Below are 23,859 nucleotides of genomic sequence, written 5' to 3'. Positions count from 1 at the left end.
TAGACTCTACAAGAGTCTAACCTTTTGTGCTTGTTGTTTGTGTTTTCTTGGAAGAAGATTCTTATTTTCATGAACTATCAAGTACATTTTGAAATAAATTTCCATAAAATAAATTTTCTGAAATTTGACCAAATGAAAAAAATTTAGAGGTAAAAATACTGCACAGTTCCATCTGTAATACTCCCCCCCCCCAGAACTAAAGAAAGTAGACACGCAGACACAATTCCACTTTTTACTTTTTTTGTGGTGCTAGGGATCAAATGCTCTACCACTTAGCCATGTCCCCAACCCACACTTACACTTTTAGCAGATAGTTTATCAAAATACTACATAATTTGAAGATTGATGAAAGTTTTTCAGATATATTACTATGATAATTGATCCCCTTTCATTATAGAGTGATTAGTCAGTATTACTGCTTTTATGTCCCTCAGATCAGTATATAGATTTTAAAATTAATGGCTTTGAGAGGTAGAATTAAGCACAGGTAAGTGGGTTGTACAATAATAGAAACAGAAGATAAAAAGTAAAGGACTGATGTTAGTGGACTATCACCCACATGGCATTATGTGTTGAGGTTTCAGAAATATCAATAAATAAATTAATAATTAATTACAAATGTCAATATATATGAGGTAGAATTTTTTGTGTTAGAAATGTTGGTCTTCTTTAGCTACATTATAATAGTAGTTGAAATAAGTAAGGGTGAAGAGCATAGAAATCATCTGAAATCTCATGTCAACCTTTCATAACTCATTACTCACCAAAAAATAAGAAAGAAAATAAAAGAAGCCAATCTAGAGTTATGATGAGAATCAAAAGAGATCATATATGTAAAGAGTACAAGGTAGTATTCAGCAAGTGGTTCATAAATGTTAGGTATAATCGGCATTTCAACCACAGTTTTATCACCCGTTTAAAAACCAGTTGCAGGGCAACTATGTCCTTAAATACCTCATCACTATTGTACATTGAAAAATGCATTAATTTATTAAGGTCAATTAATAAAAAATAAGTGTAACTGCATTTTTGAAACAGCCCTATAAATAATAAACATGCTTCCAAGTTTGTGACAGAATGATAAAAGCTACCTACAGGCCATTGCCCTGCTGAGTTTCCCTATGAAGTCAACAACTCAGTCAGCCTCTCAAAGGCCATGGAAGCTTAAAGGTCAGACACTGTATGCATAGGGGTCACACTAGATTTAACTCTTAAAAATGGGTCACTTACATCTGTGAAAGGATCCATGTCTATGAACTATGAGATATCTTTTATGTTAGAAACAATGTGAATCAAAAGCAGTCATATCCACTTATCTTGCTCAAATCTGCTAAAGGAAAAAAGGAGGGTTTTGCAAATTATTAACTCTGAGTGATACCATGTAGAATGCAACATTTTAGCCAGATTGCTTCCACTGTTTTTGAGCTGAATGATACCTCAAATACCCAAAGTTAATCATTATAGTGGGAAGCATACTACTTCCATTTAAAGTCATGTTTTAAATTTTTTTGTCAGTGGTCCTTTATGGATTTAAATCTTGCTGAAAATGCAACTCTTGACTGCATTTCCCCCAAGCCCTTGTCGGGACTGTTTGAGAAAAGCATACCCACTGAGATAGTCCAGAGTCCTTCATGCAGGTTAAGATGCTTGAGCCTTGTGTCAATGAAAATAGATTAGAAGCGCTATGGAATCTTGGTTAGATAGCATTTATGGTTTTTATGGTATCTTTTAGGCTTAGCATTTTGTCATACAATGTAATTGGAAGGTTTCTAATAAGGTAAACTGTTCTTGCAGGCTCAATTGTTTGCCCCTCCATTTTCTTGTATACACTTAAAAATGGATGATTTGTCACTAGATTTGAGTACAGATCAAAGCAGCCTGACTGTTATTTCCTGGGCAATACATTCAAACATAATATGCCTTTCTATTTGTAATAAAGACCATTTCCTTCATAGGTGCATTTTTATTATAAGCTCTTATTTGAACAAGGTCTAACTTTAATTGGAATAGTCTCGCATGTAAAGCAGTTTAAACAATCGCAATTCAGACCAAAAGGGGTACCCATAAGTAAATCCACAGTGGAAAGATATTGATGGGAATGCACAAAGAGTAAAAAAACTCCCTAATTCAGAGGGAAGTGCTCATAAAATGAGAAACTTGACAATTTTCTTTCTTCTCTTCACTTGAAATTTGCATTGCTTTCCTCCCAGGAGATTTTAAGAGATGCTTCATAGAACTTTCAAACTTTCAATAATGTCTTTAAATACCTGGGGAATAAAATCAAATCCCAGGAGTAATAATGGTGGAGGAGGAAATAATAGTAGAAAAGGAATAGAATAGGAGCAAAAGGAAAACCAAAGATGATTGGACAAAAAGATCACATTCTTGGGTGCTATAGTGACTGATTCATCTTTTGTCTGCTTTTATAAAATTGTTTGTGAGTCTGGGAGTAAAAATCATTGTACTACTTCCTCTTCCAATGTCACCTCTAACACCAGTTACAAATTCCTTTGGGTCTGGAGACTTCGCCATACTTCTAGCTGTTGTCATTTCTGTTACACTGAGTACATAAAATATATGATGATTTTGTTACAATTTTATTCTTGAAATAATTCAGTTCTGCTATGCATTATAAATATATCCTTGCATTTTAAAGAAGGTAATATGACTCAAGTGGTTGAGCACATTCCCAACATTGCAAGGCCCTAGATTTGCTCCCTGTCACATGCCCCCCTTTTCCCCCCTCCCCCCACTGCCATCACTATCAAGTATGGTCCCAATGCCCATATCAACACCACAGGACTGAGGTCACACCACCAATCTGCCCAGCAGATTTGGTCCCTATAAAAATTAAATACATAAACTAAATGGTGGCAAGGAATACTAACATTAAAGTCTTATTTTAAAAATTTTAACTTGACTCGTATGAAGACCTCCGCTACAGACTAGATTTTAGGAAGCGTGTAATAATTGGGTACTGTTGCTGAGACAATTCTTTACAAGGCCCCACTTATTCTAAAACTTTAGTTTAACAAAATATGGGCTTTTAGTACCAATTTGAACCTAGGAACTAGGAATGACTATAGGCAGTGTTCCTTTTGCTTTGTCTTAGAATAGTTGTAGATATGAACTAATATTTGGAAAGTCCTTATGTTTGTGGATTCAGGTAATTTTCAGGGGAAGAAAGCAGTGAATACATGATCTTTCTGTTCTGCTCTTGAAACTTTACCAGGCATTTTACCAGAATTTTCCAAACAGGGAAGCAGCTTAGCCTCATGTATATCGATCCATATCCTAGAATTACTGGTAGTTTTGATCCCATTTAACCTTCTGGTTCACTTGCAGGCTACTGAGAAGATGTTAGATGAAAAAGTAGTTTATGGGGTTGGAGTGATAGTACAGTGAGTAGAGTACCTGCTTAGCATGAGGCTAACCTGGGTTCAATTTCCCAGTTCCCCATATAGTTGATCTCCTGTTTCTCTCTAGGGTTTATCTCTGAGCATAGAGCCAGGAGAAAGCCCTGAGCTCTGCTAGGTGTGGCCAAAAATGTTTAAATCACCCTCACGTGCTTTTGACATCTCCATTTTTTTCTGGAACTTCAAAGGATCAGGAGCACCCACCTTGCCAGTACTTTAAGATTAGGTATCTGCCTCATGAGCGACGGGAGAAGGCAGCTGGAGTAGAGAAGGGATTACTAAGAAAATGATGGTTGGAGGGATCGGTCAGGAAGGGAGATATGTGCTGAAAATAGATAAAGGACCAAATGTGATGGCCTCCTGGCATCTTGTATTGCAAAACCATAATGCTCAAAAGTAGAGAGAGAGTATGGGGGAAATTGTCAGGGAGGCAGGGGGAGGGTGGGAAAGATGGGTATACTGGGGAGATTGGTGGTGGGGAATGTGCACTGGTGGAGGGATGGGTGTTTGAACATTGTATGATTGATACTCAAACATGAAATCTTGTAACTGTATCTCACAGTGATTCAATTAAAAAAAAAAACTAAAAAGAAGACTAGGTATTTAGTTTTTTCATCCCTGTCTCTTCTAGTGTATGACTCAACTCTACTTATCTCTTGGAGACATTTCAGTAATATAGTTTTTCAAACATGATTTTTTTTCAGGACTTTGTTTCATGCTTTAGACTTGAAAGAAAAATTCTTTGGGACTAGTTAGACTTTACTCTATCAATCCATGGAATATATAATGGATTTTTGTTTATACTGATGCACAATGTTTCAAAACAGCGGTAGAGCATTTACTGTTGCCATGAACTTGACTTCTGAACAGTAGAATAATGACTGTTGAGTATTTGAGGTAGGTTAATATATACAGGGATTTCTAAAGTTACACTTTTAATATGTTATGGTATAAACACATAATTTAGTAGAAATAGTTCTTTAGAAAGTCACAATGTGAAGATATTACCTGATCTTTCTAACAGTGACCATAACATAATACTCTGATATGACATAAAACACACTTTCTGATAATCTGAGTAAAAAAATATTACTCTAATTAGAGAAGACCAAGAGCACATTTCATCAAGAGCAAATTAAATTTTCCGCAACATTACCAGGGAAGCTTAATTGCAAAAATATTTTTATAAACTCTTTATTTCATATATTGATATTATAGAGTTAACCTTTACATTTATTATTAACAGAAGCCAAATACCATCTAGGGTCACTAAGAGACAGAATGCAGAGTGCAACATGATGGGGGGCTTGATGTTTTTGAAGGGAGCTTGGGATTTTATCATGGGTGGTCCAAGGAAGGATGTTTGCAGCATTTGGAGGCATAGACTCAGCAAGAATAGGATCCTATTGCTAGAAGAATTGCTCCATGGTTGGAAGCCTGCCTTATATGCTGGAGGTAAGGCAGTTAGGATAGAGAAGTGACCCCTAAGTCAATTTGGTTGGAGGGATTGCTTGAGATGGAAGATGTGTACTGAAAGTAGACCCAGTACCAAACATAATGGCCCTTCAGTATCTGTATTGCAAAATGTGATACCCAAAAGTAGAGAGAAAGAAGGAAGGTGCCTGCCACAGAGGGTGGTAGGAGTGACAAAGGGGACATTGATGGTGGATAATGTACACTGGTAAAGAGACGGGTGTTCGATCATTGTATGACTGAAACTCAGGCATGAAAGCTTTGTAACTGTAGCTCAAGGTGATTCAATTTAAGAAAGAATATGATTCTACCTGTTGCTCTTTTTGTCCTTTTAAAATTCAGGCCACACCTTACTCCAGGTTCAAAGCTCAGGTATCACTACTGGAGGTGTTTGGGGACCATTGGCAGCACCAGGGATGGAGCCAGGGTCAGCTGAATGCAAGGCAAATGCATTATGACCTGTACTATCACTACAGCCTCTGCACCTTCTTTTTTTCTACAGGGAATTCCAGCAAATTGAATGGTAAAATGGCTGAGAAGGCACATGTAACCCTAGGATCAGTTCATAGTAGTTGGCAGGTCCATTTGTAGATTTTGATCTGCATTTCAGAGACTCAATAGTTAATTTCACTCATTTAGATAAAGGTTTTATTTATCTGATTTTAACAGATGCAATAAGTTATTTAAACTAATCATTACCATATGGCTTTCTTATCCTTTATATTATTTTGTACATTTTAAAATCTACAAAACGGTGGTGTTAAAAAGAGAACATGATGTAAAATGTCAACTCTCATCTCTTTATCAGAGGTTAGGGAAGAAATGACTTTGCTTAACTGAGTTGTTCCACATAAATACCAATAGCTGAATGTGGCATCTAATATTTATGGAATGATTCTGGTTGTATAACCTTGCTTCTCTTCATTTGATTTATTCATAATGTACAACATGGTTTCACATTCTTAAGGTGTTCTTATGCAGTGATTAGCTGCTTCTGCCCATTAACGTGCATTAGGTTTATTAACCTCTCTCCACTGTCCACGTCTTTTTTTTTCACATTTTAGTAAATGATACAGTCTAATCCTGCACTTAAATACCAGTACATTTTATTGAAACATGAAAATGTTTCTGTGAGAATTAAGAAGACTGTTGCTGTAATTCTGTGTCTCTCCTGCTTCGATACTGATCCACTGACATAAGCACAATTTAGGACTTAGAAGTCATTTCGTTGAAAGAAAACATTAAAAAGTTTCAGCACACAGCCAACCTCTTGACCACTTTCATACCATTAATCTCTATGCTCTGATTCCTCTGAGCATTTAACATCTCCTGTCTCTTTCTCTTGTGAAACTTTGGAGATTGCATCTGTTCCTAGACTTGACATTGTATTTTTTACGTTTACTTCAAATTCACTTTTATTTTCTTCTATATAAGACTTCGTTGAAACCTCTAGCCTAATTCTTCTCTGCTTTGCTATTGCAGTGTTAGCACAAACTGCTAAGTTCTTATTTTCTTATGGTCTAATGTGTATTAACTATGTGTCCTTAGAAACATCATTAGAATAGGAGCCATGCCATATTGTAAGTTTGTTTACTTTTTTAATAGTACCTGGAACATTTCCTAAAGTTATTACATCTCCACTGGTCTATGTATATCCATAGGTAGATGATATATACTGAAAATCACAACATCTGTATCAAATAATGATTTCAGATGAGCCCAGTATATTATTTATCTACATAACAAAAGTGAGAAGAAAAAGGAAGTCAGCAGATCCTCATACATAACTGACTTCTGGCTTTAATATGCTTTCCTTTTACAGGGCTGCTTTCTCTTATAGTTTTTGCCAAAATTAAGACACTTACCTTTATGATTTAAAAGTATTAGAAGAATATTAAACTGTACTAATGAAATGGGCTGGAGCGATAGCACAGCAGGTAAGGCATTTGCCATGCAAGTGGCAGACATGGCCAACCTGGGCTCGATTCTTCCGATCTTCTCAGAGAGCCCGGCAAGCTACCAAGAGTAGCTCGTCTGTGAGGCAAAGCCTGGCAAGCTCCCCGTGACATAGTCAATATGCCAAAAACAGTAACAACAAATCTCACAATTTGTTGTGAGACGTTACTGGTGCCCGCTTGAGCAAATCGATGAACAACGGGAGGACAGTGCTACAGTGCTACTAAAGAAATAGAAAAACATATAATTTATGGGTTAATATCTTTTTAAAAATGTTTCAGTCTTTAGTTTTCAAATACTAGGTCCAGAAAGGTAACTGTAGCACTGTAGCTCTGTCCTCCCGTTGTTCATCGATTAGCTCGAGTGGGCTCAGTAATGTCTCCATCATGAGACTTCTTGTTACTGTGTTTGGCATATTGAATACGTCAAGGGTAGCTTGCCAGGCTCTCCAAGAGGGAGAGAGAAATCAAACCCGGCTTGACCAGGCCAGCTGCACACAAGGCAAACGCTCTACCGCTGTGCTATCACTCCAGCCCAGAAAGAGAGTAAAGGGATAAGGAATTGCCTTCTCGCCTCCCAGTTCTTACAGAAGTGACTCTTGAGCACAGAGCCAGTAGTAAGCTTTGGACACCTTAAGGTATGGCCAAAAATAAAAACAAAAAATTAGTATGTATTACTTTGATGATTGAAGTGAAAAGGGTCTTATTTTACAGATTGCCTTTCTTCTGTTCATTTTCAGATGCAAAGTTATTTAACATTATCATTGCCTAGGAAATTAATATTTGTGGTAATAAATTCAAATACATTATAAATTTGGTAACATATAGAAAACCAAAACAAAATAGTTCAAGGATCTTTCCTGGATATAGTAAATGTGTAATGCTGCAAAGATTTGCTAAACTACACAGAATTAAAAAAACACTGAATTTTATTTTATTAAAAGGTAGAAGATTAAATTGGAGATTTAATCCATGAGTTGTGTAAAAATAAAAAGAACAAATGCAATTCAACAGTAGCAATATATGTTTCTCATTTTTTTACCTTTGATAATTAAATTCATTTATGCATTTTATAAATTAGTCAAAAAAGTAACCCTGACATAAAAACAGATTAAAGTTATATCATAAAGTTTTTGAAGGAATGCAATACCTATATACCTTTGTGTGTTTTCCATGAACATTAATTGGGAAGTAAAATGCTATTGTGTATTCTGGTGAACTGGTTCTACTCTGAGTTTTTTCTGTGAATTAAATAACTAGCCAACAATTTTAAAAGGATAATTTTAAAGGATCATTTGTAGTTGAAGATCAAAATTGAAAACATTACTGGATATTAATTACTTTCACATTTAATTTTCAACTCTGACTCTTAATTATATTTCTTAATTAGAACATTTTGAAAAGCCTTTCACTTTAATATACAAAGATTAGATATCTTCTCAAGTTAATATTGTGGAGAGGATTTATAACTTGGCTTTTTAAGTTAAATATTTAAGTGCAGGAAGAAAACAGGGTGTTCATAATAAGACAGCCAAGCCAAATAATCAACTTTCATTTCTTATTCTAAAAGTCAGCAAATTTTTAACTTCAATAATTTCTTTGGGGAAGATTTTATATATATATATCTATATCTAATTATATTGTTGCTGGAGTGAGTACATATATATGTAGTGTGTATATATATATATATATATATATATATATATATATTCCAGCCTATCAACCTTGCTTTTTTGGGTTGTGGCCCTTATGTTTAGCTTATCCCCTGGGTTTCCTTATATGGGTCATGCCATAAAAATAACGTTTACAGGACTAGTCAGGTCAGAATCTCTGAGAGAGCTGTTAGACTGTCTGTGTCTCTTCTGTCCTTGTCAAATTATGATGTTTTCATTCACTCTTCGTGGAGTTTTCATTCTTTGAATAAAGCAGAGAATCGTTAAGTTGCAGAGTACGTTGAATCAGCTACCAAACTTCAGAAATTTATCCGATGGTACTTTGCACCGGCCTGGAATGAGGTGGGAAGTTGTCTTCCAGTAAAGCTCTAACTGTTACATAGATACCCTCTTGTAGCAAGACAGACAGGGATCAGAGACACTAGGAAGACTCACATCATCCCAAACAGTATCGAGAGCTGAAAGTGGCTTTATCACCTTTACATTTTGTACTGTAGTGGCAGAAATGAGAATTTTAAAACATATATATATTTGAATTATTGTTTAAGGAATTGTTTTTTTCTCATTTCCTTCTTACCCTTTATTTCAAAACTTGGAATACCTGGCTTTGAGGAACTGTGCCCTTGTTTCTAAATGACATAGCAGAACAGTACTTGTAAAAAGTCCTGTGTTCAAATATATCCTGAAAATAATATAGCTATATATACACACACTTCTTTATCATGGATCATTTATCAGTTGCTGGGATGATTTTTACATATCCTTTGACTTAACAAGCAGTGCCAGGGGGGAAAAAACCTTTGAGGCTGCATTTAGAAATTCTTTAGTGTCAACTACCACTGGGACATTTGGTACTTCTTTCATTTCTTGCTTGCTGTGCTGCCCTGTTACCACAAAGACACAGGCTTAAGCTGTTTCCCTTCAACTGCATAAGGGGAAAATCATTTGAACATTTCATATATTTTAGGAACAGTTTAGATAATAGGATCAAATTTTTAAATTTGTACATGTCATTTGCTTCTTGTCCTTGCTTTTCTCTATCCTGAATTTCATCCTCCTCTGATATTTTTCAGTTAATTGTTAATATTCACAGTAGATCTAGGGTCAATTTTTTTCTTCTATTGCTACCCCGTGACAAAATGGGAAATATCAAATTTTAGACGACACATATTGCAATTTTTAATTTCTGCTCTTTCCAGCTATCCATTTTACTCATCAAAGGCCAAAGACATTCCCCAAACTTAGGATATCTCCTTGTTTCCTACAATATTTTCTTACAATATTAGTCTTGCTAAAAGTTTAGTGTTTTGGTCAAAACTTCCTTAGAAAACCTAGGTCTAAATCGTCCCGACCCTTATGTAACCACAACTCCCCTCCCTACCCCGCCCATACACCACAGAGGGACCTCATTTTATTGTTTATACTCACTGGTCATACCCATTTCATCCTTCTGTCTGTTTTACTTCTCCCTAGTTAACACAGTCTCCTCCTGAACTCCTTTTTGGCACTTCCATCAAACCTCAAGTCTTTTGATATCAGTTCCAGGGAGCTTTCATTTGTTAACTGCCACCCCAATATTCTCTTCCCTTATCTGAGCTGTGAATTTGTGACGGGTGACACAGTACAGAGTACTTAACTATATCCTTCCTTTTAACAATTGTTTACATGTTTTGTTTATGTTGTTTCCCCCGAATTCCTTATGCTGCTCTCATAGTCCCCAATGAACTTAACCCGACCATTTTTACTTCGTTTTTAAATCCTTACTAATAGAATTTAGAAATCAGTCCTTGCCCACTGTGCAACCTTACTTTACAACAATGATGTCACATGAATGAAGTCAAGTCCCCCATCTTGGCTGTGGAGCGTTGCACTGTCCTTTCATCAGAACAGAAAGAAATAGCCCGATCTGGGAAGGCATCACTGGGAAGTCCTACTTGCAGGTGAACGAGAAGCAGTCTCTACAAGGTAACTTGTTACTTGGCGATCTCTGAGGATATTAATGATGAAAAGGAGTGGCCAGAGGAAAGACTTTCCCTTCTCAATTGCAGCACTGTAACTAAGTGACTTCTGGTAGATCAAATAGACTATTTTGGGGGATTCCTGCTCACCCATCTCCTCTGTTTTCAGAGCTGCTATAGAGCTGTTAGAACAGTGAACTGATGCTTTTTGACTTGCCAAACAGTGGGAGCTTTCTATTTAAATAGCTATCCCTTAGAAGAGCTATATTAGGGAGCTCAAAGGCAAGGATTTAAGGGCCCACACAGAGTAGAGAGGCAGCAGATCAGCCACCTACTGGGTCCTTGTTCCTTCGAAGGCTTCAAACTACATATTTGTAAGGCAGCCGGCCTCTTGCTCACTCAGCTGTGTGCTCCTCACCTGGTCCATTGTGTTCAGAAAGCGCATGGGAAGGGCAGCTAGCCTCTTGTTTCTAAGTTGTGTCTTGTTGCTCTGGGTAAGCAAAGCCACACTACCCAGTGCGCAGGGCTCGAGCTGGCTCCCCGGGGGCGTGGTCATAGGAAGGGATGCTTTATGAGCAAGAAGGTCCTAGATTCAGACTTATCAAGTGATCCTTCCCGCTGTGGAAAATATGTAAAATGGCAAATAGACCAAGAAGCCAAAGGAAGTAATCAGGATGTCTCTTTTTCATCTATAGAATAGATATTCTTAGACCGTTATTAAGAAGATTCATTCACATTTCAGTTAGTCATACTACCAAAGTTATCATCCTGATAATGAGAGCATTAAGTATATTGGGTAAGAAACTGTACTTAAAGGATAGTACAGTTTCCTGCTATCTGCCCTCCTATCCTTTAAGTACATAGAGCCTTATTGTATTCAGAGAATGATTATACTATAATTTCTTATTCCTGTGTCCATAACAAAGAACATATGGATACTTCGAGTTAGAATTAGGAGACTCATTATCCTGATAGATAAAGGCCGTTTTCTATGTCTCATTGAAACCTGGAATTCAGAAGTAGGCCAGAAAATAGGCCTAGCTATCCACACACACAACATGTTTTATAAGTAAGTAAGTAAGTAAGTAAAGGCCCTCCCATTGATCATCGATTTGCTCGAGCGGGCCCAGTAACGTCTCCATTGGAGACTTTGTTGTTACCGTGTTTGGCATATCGAATACGTCACGGGGAGCTTGCCAGGCCCTGCCGTGTGGGCGAGATACTCTCGGTAGCTTGCCGGGCTCTCCGAGAGGGGCGGAGGAATCGAACTGGGGTCGGCCATGTTGGCTGCGTGCAAGGCAAATGCCCTATCGCTGTGCTATTATACTTTCATTAAACATCTAGGAGACAGTTAATCCTGTTGTGACCAATATAGATCATTCTCTTTTGCTAAATGTGTACTATTATGAACTGTTTAGAACATAGCACAAAATAAGAAAAATATGGAAATAAACTCATCTTGACACCCAAATTTGACAGATGTTATGTGTTGTCGAATTTTCTCCACTTTCTTATCCTTTATTTTTATAAGTGAAAGACTTTTAAAGATACAGCCAATGGCTCTCTTTTCAGCATTTATCTATGACACTTGGTTTCATATATATATATTAAAACCTATATGTTCACATAAGACATATGCATTTTATAATCCTTTCAGAAGCTAATTTCTTTCTTAAATTGAGAGCCTTCTCCTGAGTTTCTTAAGTAATTTGCCAGGGTATGACTCAACAATAGAATGGGGATGGATGTCCAACTTTACTGTCCTCTTATTTGGTGTTAGCAAAGTGTGTGTTTGTGTGTGTGTGTGTGTGTGTGTGTGTGATGCACCAGTCTATTCTAATAGTGGAAATTTCTAGCATAACAGCTTCAAATTGTAGGGGAGCTTTTAGGTATGATTATTCCCAACCCTAGACAACTGTCCTGAAAAATTTGCTTTCACCAAAATCCTGGTCAGTGATGACTAGTCATGCCCTCTCCTTCCTTAGGAGCTAATCTTAATACTTAACTCTTCTCAACTTTTGGTTCATGAATCTATGGAGTAACTTAGTAAAATGGAAAGGTAGATTACTAAGAGGCATACGCTCACTCCTTTGACTCCACTATTTTGTATTTTGGATGCTACACTCTTCCACTCCCTGGGAAAAACATCATGTTCTTTTAGCTTTGTGTCTTCCAAAATCAAAATATAGAACAAAGGTGAAAAAGTGGAAGTTGGCAGCTATGTGGTTTGGGTATTGAATTGTTCCGACATCAAAAGATTTATGAGCTGTGAATTTTAAATAGTTCTTCGTTCATGATTCTCTGTCACTGAATTGGAAGAGTCGGGAAGGAGTATGACACAAACGTTGGAAAAAATGGCCCCAACTGTTCAATCTAGTGCTAACAATAAAAGCTTTCACTTGGGTAAGTTGAACCCTTACTTTTAGGAGTCAACACCCTCCATTTCAAAGGACAAAATAGGAGGGTAGTGAATAAGTGCACGACGTTAAGGTTACCCAACTCCTCCTTTGCTGTTCCCTAGTGCAGAGCTTCTGAAGGATGGCAATTGAAATAGAAAGTTCTTTCTACTGGGAAAGCAAAAACATTAAGACATTGCTTTAACAGCTTCACAGAATCTGCCATTTCATCCTGAATATAGTGCTAAAAAGTAAGCAGTAATCTCCAGGGTGGGAGCACAACCCACAACCAACACCTATGCTCCTCCGCCTGTGCTTTTTACACTTTCGGTTTCCATTTTTCTTGATCAATATTTACCTGGTGACAATCACAGCTTCGGTAGTTTCTATTTGCTACCACTCTTTCGGCTGCTGCTATGTTAGACTTCAATTAGTTCCCTACTATAATAATTTTTGTGTGGCCTCCATTGTTTTATGAATGGCCACTCCAAGTGTTTCTAGTTTCTTGGATCAGTGGCATGCTGGAAAATTGGGATTTGGTATTGAATTTTAGCCAAAGAACTCCTCCAACACCCTCTTAACTTGACGGGATTGCAACATATATTCAGAGTCTGTTTTTAGGGATGTTCTTTCAGACATTTGCCGTTTGTAGGTTATCTATTGCTGTCAAACAAACTGCCACACAGTGGAGAGAGTTACGCTCATATGAAGTTCTTACAGTTTGGGCTAGGTCAAACAGTCTCTCTGGGACTTGGCTGTATGGTGCAGGCAGTTACAGGTTGATTGCAGGCTGGCAGAAACTGCCTGTTTTTATTCACATTTCTGGGAACCTAGTGGCTTTTGACTGGGTCCAATGCATCTCGTAATCTAGTAGGCTATCCTGGACCCATTTTCTCGATGCTTACAGGATTCTGCAAAGGGCAGAAAGGAGCAAGCAAGATCTCTTGAGGCCTAGGCTCAGAACTGCCATTATGTGATTCCTGCTGCAATTTATTGGCCAAAATAATTCACAAGGTCAGTTCAGATTCAAGGGGAAAGGAAATAGACTTGACCTCTTTTGTGAGAGAAATTGCAAAATCACATTGCAAAGGGAAGGGTGAAGAATTGTGGTCTTTTTGCCGTTTACCTCATGTACTTAGCTTTTCCCATGATGAAGCTGTCTCAAGTAATTTTCTTTCTGGGAGCAGCTGTTTTGATATACAGGGATATTGATCCATCATACTTATGAAGAAAATTGCACCACAGAAAAGATTATCTAGGCATTATAGGTGTTCATGAGAATAAGAAACACTGAAGATTTAAGCCGATGAGCCCTTTAATTTCTTAAGTAAAGCAGTTTTATTCATCTAAGAATTAACTGTTGTATTGTTTCTATCAGTTTAAAGAAATTCTAAGACAAATGCATGAAATTGCATGAAACGTGATTTTATTATTGGGCATCACGGGAAGACAAAATAAATACCACAAATATCTTGATATAAGATACAAATAATATATAACCCTCTGAATTCATAGCCATGCAAACACATCTCTCTGGTAGATGAGTTTTATTTTTTATACTTTTATTATATTGGTATTTAGCCTTACCTTTGCTGCTTTAATAAACCATTAACACTGAAACTTTCCATTCTTAATCTCTAACAAGTAGGGAAAAAAATAATTTGGCTTCTACCCTTCAGTGCTTAGGGTTGTGCCCCTTCCTCATTTAAAAAATAGACAGATAGGAACCAGACAGACATTGCAGGGATTAATGGGTCTCCATTGCATGCACCAAGCCTGGTTTGATCCCCAGAACTGCTTATATTTGCCTGCCCCGGCACTGCCAAGAGGGATCCCTGAGCACAGAGCCAGGATTAAGCCACGGATACCACCGACTATGACCCAGCGCCGAACCCCCAGGTTGAAAAATCAAATTTAATGGAATAAAAGTAACATTTAATGACATGCACACCTTGTCTGTACATGGGAGAGAGCCAGGAATACTGATCACTTAAATGGCCCAGGCTACACGTTTAATATCATCTCCAGCTAAATGCAAAAACTATTTTGGGGGGGAGGGGAGGCCAGTTAGGGAAGGCTGTCAGGCAAAGCCTGATAAATACAGGTAAGGTTGTTAAACAGATTTAAATCACTGCCTTTTGCATTCATAAGAGTTTGAACTCACTCCACTGCTTCGAAGGTGAGGCCCTATAAATGAAGAGTTTCCTCATAAATTTAAATACCTCTTTTTTTTTCTTTTTGGGTCAAACCCCGCTATGCACAGGGGCTATTCCTGGCTCATTCACTCAGGAATTACTCCTGACTGTGCTCGGAGCACCATATGGGATGCTGGGAATCGAACCTGGGTCGACCACCTGCAAGGACAGCCCTATCCACTGTGCTATCGCTTCAGTCTCTAAATGTTCTTACTACAGAGAATTTCTACTCAGTTTTCAGAACTTTTCCTATGCTCACAGTTTCTTACAAAACTCAGCCTAAAATATGCCAAAGAGACAAGTTTTGGGGTGGAAATTGTTCTCTTTCAAATTCATTAAATATTGTTGGACATTTTTGTTAGTCAATTCTATTTCTGGTACCATTCTATATAAAAACTAAGTCCAGAAAAAACGTGAAGGTTAAATAATAATTCTCATCATGAAAAATTAAAATTCTTAACATGAGATTACTAAATAAAAAGCATGTTATGTTTTAAAGAAGATAATAGTACCTATGAGAGGCAATTATTTTGTAAAGCAAATTTAATGGCCGTGTATCATGAGGACAGGCTTATTATTCCACATAGCACACTGAATAAGGATAGTAGCAAATTTAATACTGTGGGCAAGGGAAGTGTATGCAAAGAGAACATGCCTTTACTTTTGGACTCTGTTTTAGTATGGAGACATAAGGTTTGTGACTTGAAAAGACTTTTAAGAATTTCCTGGTCTAGTCCTGCCTGAACCCTCCCGTGCTAAAAAACTCATGAAGGAAGCCAAGACCATTTTGAAGAGGATTATTGAGTCATTTGTTGGCGTTTGAGCAAAAGCTGATGGAAGAATTTACTGTGCTCTACCATTCTTATCTTCATGAACAGAATGCCAGATTAAAGATCTTGTTAAAAAATTCAACTAAGTAAACTACCTTAATGGTTGTGTTCAGTGACTCTCAAGTCCAGCAGCAGTTTACTTAGCCAATAGGAAGAGGCTCTGAGATGCTGAACAAAATAAAAGACTTACGTAGGCAAAAGGGAGAATGATTAAGGAGTTATACTAGAGGTGGGGGAAGCAGGTTGGTTTTGGCAAAGCTAGTTTTCTTTAGGAGATAGCAAGGGTCTATCTGAAGGCAGATTGCCTAGCTAGTGTTGAACAAGGTCTTCCTGATTGATTAGGCTTGGATTATATTTTAGACTCTATTTAGATTCTATTTCATTATAAACTGAAACTATAATGAAATCTCATATTGGTGATATGGGGATTAGTGTAAGTGATTCCATTTCGGGCCTTTTTTCTTTCTTTAAAAAACAAGATGGACCTGTAAAAAGTCACAATAGAATATGATATGTGCTAAAATATAATCTACAGATGCCTAGGAGACACAGAATACAGTGAATTTACTACTCAGTTTAGTGGCCAGAACTCAGTGATTATCTACATCTGTGAAACAGTGGAGGTGGAGCAGCTAAAACTGGTGGATGCTATCATGTGAAATTGGGAATATCTAATAATCAGGGTGACTGGGAGCATTCCAGAACAATGTGCATCCACAGTTTTTCAAGACGAAATAGACATCCATTTTTCTGAGATCAAATTCTGTCTCTGGCCCATTACAGAAACACCACCTGGACCTCAAATGCACTGCTGCCAAGAAGCCCTTTAACGATAGCACGGATGGCAAGGAGAGCCTTTAAATTGGCCAAAGAGCTTCCTCTGCAGTCATCCTATCCAACGTGTGGTAGGTTTAAACAGCATGGCAATGTATTTTTTTAACATTACACATAAACATTATTCTCCTCCTCAGCAAACTTCCTTCTAAAGTTTTTCGCTTATGAGATGTGTTTAAAATAGACAAAACTAGTTTTTTTTTAAATTCTAAGGACATAACCATAACAGCAAGGGGATGTAGCAAGGAAGTTTCAAATAAATCAGTGATAACAATAATAGAAATTTGAGGGGTAAATGTCATGAAAATAGATTTTCAGGCACATTTCTCTCTCTTTTTATTGCTGATTTGCAGTTGGTGATAGCACCGCATTTTGGGGGTTTCATTTTTCCTCTTCTTTCACTACTACTGGTTTGGTATTTGCTTGAGTTTCTCCTTCTCCCTACATTTATACCCAGATAGTATCTATTTCCTTTCCCCAAACCTTAATTCATTCCCTCTGCCACTCTCATCCTGCTGTAGCTTTTGCAACAATCCAACCAGAGAGTCTTTTTGATCAGCTTCTTTCTAGGATTTGTTTTATCATCTACAAAAAGAAGATAATTGTCTATCTGTAGACATGAGATCAGCAAAAGGGAAAAGCAGGTCATACACATTTATGTGCCTTTCTCTACCTTTTTCCCTTCGTGCCTCAGATACAACTGTGGAGTCAACTTGCTATTACCTCCTGCTGGCCTGTGATCCAAGTTCCCTGATCCTAATTTATCCCTCTTTCTCATTCTTTGCCCTTCCTTATTCAGTTATTCTATTCTACTGCTATTGATCTGTTCTAAGACATTTAAAGAATCCATTTGTTGATTGAAAAAATTCAGGCTATTCTTGGAGCAACTGATCATATTCATAGGAGGTTCTACATAAAATTATTTATTAAATATCAAGAAATTCCTAATGGGATTACACATTAAATTTTTAGTGGGGCCATAGATGCTTCTAGGAATGAACTCATTCACAAACATTGACTGAAAGCCTGATGCCTGCTAATGAAATGGAATTCGAACATTTTCCCTCTTTGGGTAGCCAAGTGGGCAAAATAGATGGTATCTTTGTCTGTGTGGACCTATAATAAGCAGGGATGAGACAGGGTTTAGATGCACATTTATTTGGGGGAGAAGAAACCCAAAGAGAAAAAGAATTGGAATGAAGGCAGGGGGTGGCATTGAGCTGGACTCAAACCCAAGAGAACCTCCTGACCAACAGCAGACACGCACATGTTCCCTTCATATAGCTCAGGGGGGTGCATGTTTGATTTCCACCCTTACTTTGTGGAGGGGGTCCATGGCTTTCTGAATCATCTCACTTGGTAGTGGTATGAAAACAATTGATAGTGCACCTGATGGGAAGCCATCATGGGTAACCCCCATACAGGAAGTGACTGCATCAACAGCTGTGAATCAAAAACATACAAAAGGGATAAAGCAGGCTACAAAGTAATAATAAGATGCCCACCATTAAATGTACCCACTACTAAAAATATACCCACCGCTAAAAATTGTGATGAGTGCTGAGAGGGTAAATGGTAACATGAAGCAGATTGCATCACACAATCCATATGAGTGGTACCAACCATAGGTTGGAAAAACTCACACTGCCAGGGTTCCTCAATATGACCAAGTGTTTCTAGTGTTTTCAACGAAAATGTTAAAGATGAAAGCCAGTTTCTCATCTTACTATTTACTATCCTTTTCCTAGATAGATACTGAAGCCTTACAGTGTTTGGGCGTTTGGCCAGAATGGATTTTGTTCCAAAAATTAAGAATATTATGGCAGCGTTTTTCCCTTCTCTTTCTCATTGTGATGTGAGTCACTGTCACTGTCACTGTCCTCCCGTTGTTCATCGATTTGCTCAAGTAGGCACCAGTAACATCTCATAACAAATTGTGAGACTTGTTGTTACTGTTTTTTGCATATCAAATATGCCAAGGGGAGCTTGCCAGATTCTGCCATGTGGGCAAGATACTCTTGGTAGCTTGCCGAGCTCTCTGAGAGGGGCAGAGGAATCCAACCCGGGTCGACTGTGTGCAAGGCAAACACCCTACCCACTGTGCTATGGCTCCAGTTCTTGTTATGTTAGCATCTTAAATTATTATAAGTTCACAATCACGATCACCATCATCCTGTTGGTCGTCGATTGACTTGAGCAGGCACCAGTAATGTCTCCTTCGTCCTAGCCCTGAGATTTTAAAAAGTGCCATATTCAAGGCTCTTTCAGGGTTAGGAGAATGAGACCCATCATCGTTACTGGTATTTGGCATATTGGGTACGCCACGGGGAGTTTGCCAGACTCTGCTGTGTGGGCAGGTTACATTCGGTAGCCTGCCAGGTTGCCCAAAGTAAGAATGAGATAATAAGATGTCGCACGGCCCCGCTTGCAGCCACATGCTTCCGGGAGCTGGGTTTTATAGTCTCTGGGTCTTGGCCATTGATGAGATTACATGGCATGGGGGGGTGGGGGGGTGGGGGGTGGCAGTTGGTGAGTGTGACCCCGGCCTACTGGAAGTTGGAGGATCTGGGTGGAGGATGCTCAGCCCCAATCCGAGCAGGCTTGGAGATCTCAGCCCTGGGACCTGCATGCCTTTGTTCCTCTGCCGGTACCTTTATGAGTAAGGAGAGTGGTCTCAGCATGGTTGTGGCTGGTTCTGGAGGTCTTTGGCTGTGTGAGCTCTGCTTAGGGTGGGGAGGGAAACTCAACCCACCCCCTGCAAGGGGCTCCACGAGGACAGCCAGGCCCGGGGGCAGGAGACTCTGTGCTCTATTGTAAGTTATAAGTTAAAATGTTTATATTATGACAACACTGGGTTATAACATTGTATACGTCCCAGCTACACAATTTTATATTTTAATATTTTGCAACATTATAACCATCTCTAAATGTCCAGTTTCTATCTACCACTATAAAAATGGTCATTGTTTTTGAATTGATGGCACTATTTTTATATAGTTGATGACACTTTTGATGGTCGTAGGTCTAGTGTTTCTCCCAACTACTGTGCTGAAGGCATCGTTGGGGCCCAAGTACCTGTGGGTTTGTGTAAAGTGATGATAATCAGAATAGGTTGGAGGTTAAGAACATGTGCTAAAAAGATACTGATTTATTTCTGGTGCCACTTGTAAACTTTACCACTGTCTGTCTGTGCAGTTTATTACTTGTGAAATGGGAATGACATTCTTACTCCTTGCAAAGTATGCTCTTTGACTATTAAGAAAAGCAAACCAGATAAATCTTTTAAGACAATGCAAGTCATATAGTAATCACTCTATTAATCATTAGTAGTAAGGGTATTAGTTTGCTCTGGCTGCCATATAAAAAGACCATAGATTGAGTGGCTTAAGCCACCGAAGTTAATTTCATCACTGTTCTGGTAGTTGGAAGTCCAAGATCAAGGTGCTGGCCTGTATAGTTTCTTCAGAAATCTCTCTCTCCTTTGACTTGCTGACATTTTCTCACAGTATCCTCAGGGAGCGATAGCACAGCGGTTAGTGCATTTGCCTTGAACGCGGCTCACTTTGCCGACCCGGGTTCGATTCCTCCGCCCCTCGCAGAGAGCCTGGCAAGCCACTGAAAGTATCTCTCCTGCAGTGGCAAACCACCCGTGGTGTGTTTGATATGTCAAACACAATAATAACAAGTCTCACAATGGAGACGTTACTGAGCCCGCTCGAGCAAATCAATGAACAACGGGAGTACAGTGCTACAGTGCTATCCTCAGGGTACCTTTTCCCTGCATGCACCCCTGATGTCAGTTCCTCTTCCTACAAAAACACACAATAAGAATTGGATTAGGGACTCTCTTTTATTACCTCATTTAACCTTACTTGCCTATGTAACCCCCAGTCTCCAATACATTAACACTGAGGGAGGGGGTGGTGGGCTTCAATACGTGATTAGGGATAGGGACTACCACAAGTCAGTAATAGCAATAAACATTTGGATAAGAAAGTCAGTTCTTAAATATGACTTTTAACATTTTGGGATTCATGACACTTTTGATACACTTTCAATTCACGGAGAGTCCCAAAACTTCTGTTCATGTGGGTTGTATCTCATTGTACTTATTGTACAGGACATTAAACCTAAAGAATTTTTAAAACTATTATTTGCTCAGTTGAAAAATACTTAAAAATAAAAATAAATGGGTTAAGGAATATGGCTCAGCACTTCAGCACCTGCCCTGAAGGCATGAGATCATGAGGCCATGCACTCAAGGAGCGATAGTCTAATTCCCAGCGCAGGTCAAGGTGGTGTGTGATCCCCGATGTCACAATGCCAACAACAACAAAGGGCAGGGAAGACCAGAAAAGCCCACTACAAATGATCATCATTTCAGGAATTAATAATTTCTCAACCTTCTATTTCTGAAAATATCCTTGTATCTATAGAAGCAGGTTTATTATCATCCCAGAGATGTGTCTATGAACAATTTCACAGATACAGTTGTTCTCATAAGGTATCTGTGAACAATTTTGTGGAGAGCTATTCTCATAACTGTATTCTCATAACTGTGTCTATGAACAACTTCAGAGATACAGTTAATGACCCCATGTGTTGTGGTATCACATGACATGTAACCACTGAGCATGTCACTGTTCACTACTGGAAAAATGAGAGTGAAAATGTAAAATAATATTGTAGCATTCTGAGAGAAATTAGTATTGACCTTGCATAATTCCAGAAAAGTTCTTTCGATCTCCAGGAGTCACAGATCATACTTAGAGAACCACTGCCCCAGAATTTAGGGATACTCCATAACTCCATAAACGAATGAGTTTCATCCTTTTGACATTCTACTTTTGAAAAGTTCACCAACTCCTTTACTACTCACTAGCACAGCGGGTAGGGCGTTCGCCTTACAAGTGGCCAACATGGCCAACCCGAGTTCGATTCATCCGCCCCTCTCGGAGAGCCCGAGAGTATTCGATATGCCAAACACAGTAACAACAAAGTCTCCAATGGAGACGTTACTGGGCCCGCTCGAGCAAATCAACGATCAATGGGAGGGCCTTTACCTTTTACCTTACCTTTACCACATTTTGATGTTGCTGTAATGGTAGTAGCTATGGACTTCTTTTTCCATCTCCAGAGGAATATCAAACCATTGCAGATAGGTGGAATTCATTTTCAAGTTGAATTTTATGCCAATTTTCAAGTTATACTTTATTGTCCACGATGAAGGTAATATATAACTATCCATGTAAGACCTATTGGGTGATTCTTCAGTGGATTTATTCAAATACTGTATTTTCCAAAATCATGTGATTGCACATCTATTATGCTGGTAAAGAAACAGCTTATGAATATTATTATTTTATTTTGTTCTGGATTACTAAATCACTGCAGAGCAATATTTTTTTCTAAATTGCCAGGTTTTTTGGATGAAGGAAGATAGATTTTCTTGAACAAAACTTGCGTAAGAAGATATGAGGGAGAGCAAAAAAGAGAAAATGTGTTCAAGAGAGAATGCAGGCTTCTTCATAGTGGGAAAAGCAGACACATTAGAGAGAAACAAGTGTGTTCGAGGGAGAACATGGTCTGAAAGTGTAAGCCCTAGATTCATGGTGTTTAAGTGAACTTCATCCTAATGTTCAAAACTTTAGTAGCCATCGGCAATGTAAGATTCCTGTATGAAAAAGTTATCCTGAGGGCCAGAGAGGTCAACTTTCGATCAACTTTAGTAAACACCAACTTTACTGAGGCATTTTGCTTATGAGTTCTGCGTATGTGTGTGCGTGTGTGTGCGTGCACGCATGTGTGTATGTGTGTATATTTTTGCAAAGGCAGAAGTAAGACATATTTATTGTGTATTCATATGCACAATTCCTGGTAGGGTTAAATTCCAGAGTTGGTGCTCAGTAAGTGATTTTGGAATTTAACAAAAACATACCAATGGTAAAGAGTCTGCAGCACTGTCGTCCCCTTGTTCATCGATTTGCTCGAGCGGGCACCAGTAACGCCTCCATTGTGAGATTTGTTACTGTTTTTGGCATATTGAATACGACACGGGGAGCTTGCCAGGCTCTGCCATGTGGGTAGGATACTTTCTGTAGCTTGCCGGGCTCTCTGAAAGGAACAGAGGGATCAAACCCCAGTCAGCTGTGTGCAAGGCAAATGCCCTACCTGCTGTGCTATTGCTCCAGCCCATAACGAGTTTATTTAGCAGTATCCCCAAACTTTTTCATTCTCATGTCTTTCTTTTGTTTTTTTTTCTTTCACCTTTATCTTTTTGTTTTGGCCTTTGGGGCCACACCCAGTCGTGCCCAAGGCTTACTCTTGCTTCTGTGCACAGGGATCATTCCTGCAGGTGCTCAAGACTGTATGGGGTGCTGGGGATTAAACCTGCTTTGCTTCAAGACACGTGCTTTATCCACAGGATTATCTCTCCAGTCCCTCACCTTCATCTTTCTTCTCAAATCTTGGTCCTTTCCATTTTAGTCCCCTCATCACTTTTGAACTTATCCTTTCCCAAATCCTCTTTTTGCAAAATTGACTTCTTGCAAAATTGCCGAGCATCCTCCACCCAGATCCTCCAAATTCCAGTAGGCGGGGGTCACACCCACCAACTGGCCCCCTGGCGCTGTGTAATCCCATCATGGCCAAGACTCAGAGACTATAAAAACCAGCTCCCGGAAGAGAACAGTGCAGTCTCCTGCCCCCGCGCCTGGCTGTCCTTGCCGGGGCCCCTTGGAGGGGAGCGGGTTGAGCTTTCCTCCCCGCCCCGACCAGGGCTCTGGGAGCCGAAGACCTCCAGGACCAGCCACCACCATGCTGAGACCACTCTATGCACACATGAAGGTACTGGCAGAGGGACAAAGCCATGCGGGTTCCGGGGCCGAGATCTCCAAGCCTACTCGAATTGGGGCCGAGCATCTTCCACCCAGATCCTCCAAATTCCAGTAGGCGGGGGTCACACCCACCACCTGGCCCCCTGGCGCCGTGTAATCCCATCAATGGCCAAGACTCAGAGACTATAAAAACCAGCTCCCGGACATCTTATTATGACTTCTTATTATCTCATTCCTACTTTGGACAAACTGGCAGACTACCGAATGTAGCCTGCCCACACTGCAGAGTCTGG

At 39.0% G+C, this 23,859-nt stretch overlaps 1 protein-coding gene across 2 annotated transcripts in view; it reads left to right on the top strand.

Moving 5' to 3' along the window:
- IL1RAPL1 (interleukin 1 receptor accessory protein like 1) overlaps window positions 1-23,859 on the top strand; it is a 1,428,491-nt gene that overhangs the window by 29,951 nt on the left and 1,374,681 nt on the right. Inside the window, exon 2 of one of the 2 annotated variants that reach the window (XM_056131180.1) lies at window positions 16,680-16,801. The exons of the other annotated variant lie outside the window; for it this stretch is intronic. The gene's annotated coding sequence lies outside the window, so the exon portion shown is untranslated. The remainder of the gene's footprint in view (window positions 1-16,679; window positions 16,802-23,859) is intronic. 2 annotated transcript variants of the gene reach the window in all.

Source organism: Sorex fumeus, unplaced genomic scaffold (assembly GCF_029834395.1).
Source record: "Sorex fumeus unplaced genomic scaffold, SorFum_2.1 ptg000086l, whole genome shotgun sequence".
NCBI classification, from domain to species: domain Eukaryota; kingdom Metazoa; phylum Chordata; class Mammalia; order Eulipotyphla; family Soricidae; genus Sorex; species Sorex fumeus.
This window is presented reverse-complemented; position numbering and strand designations above follow the sequence as displayed.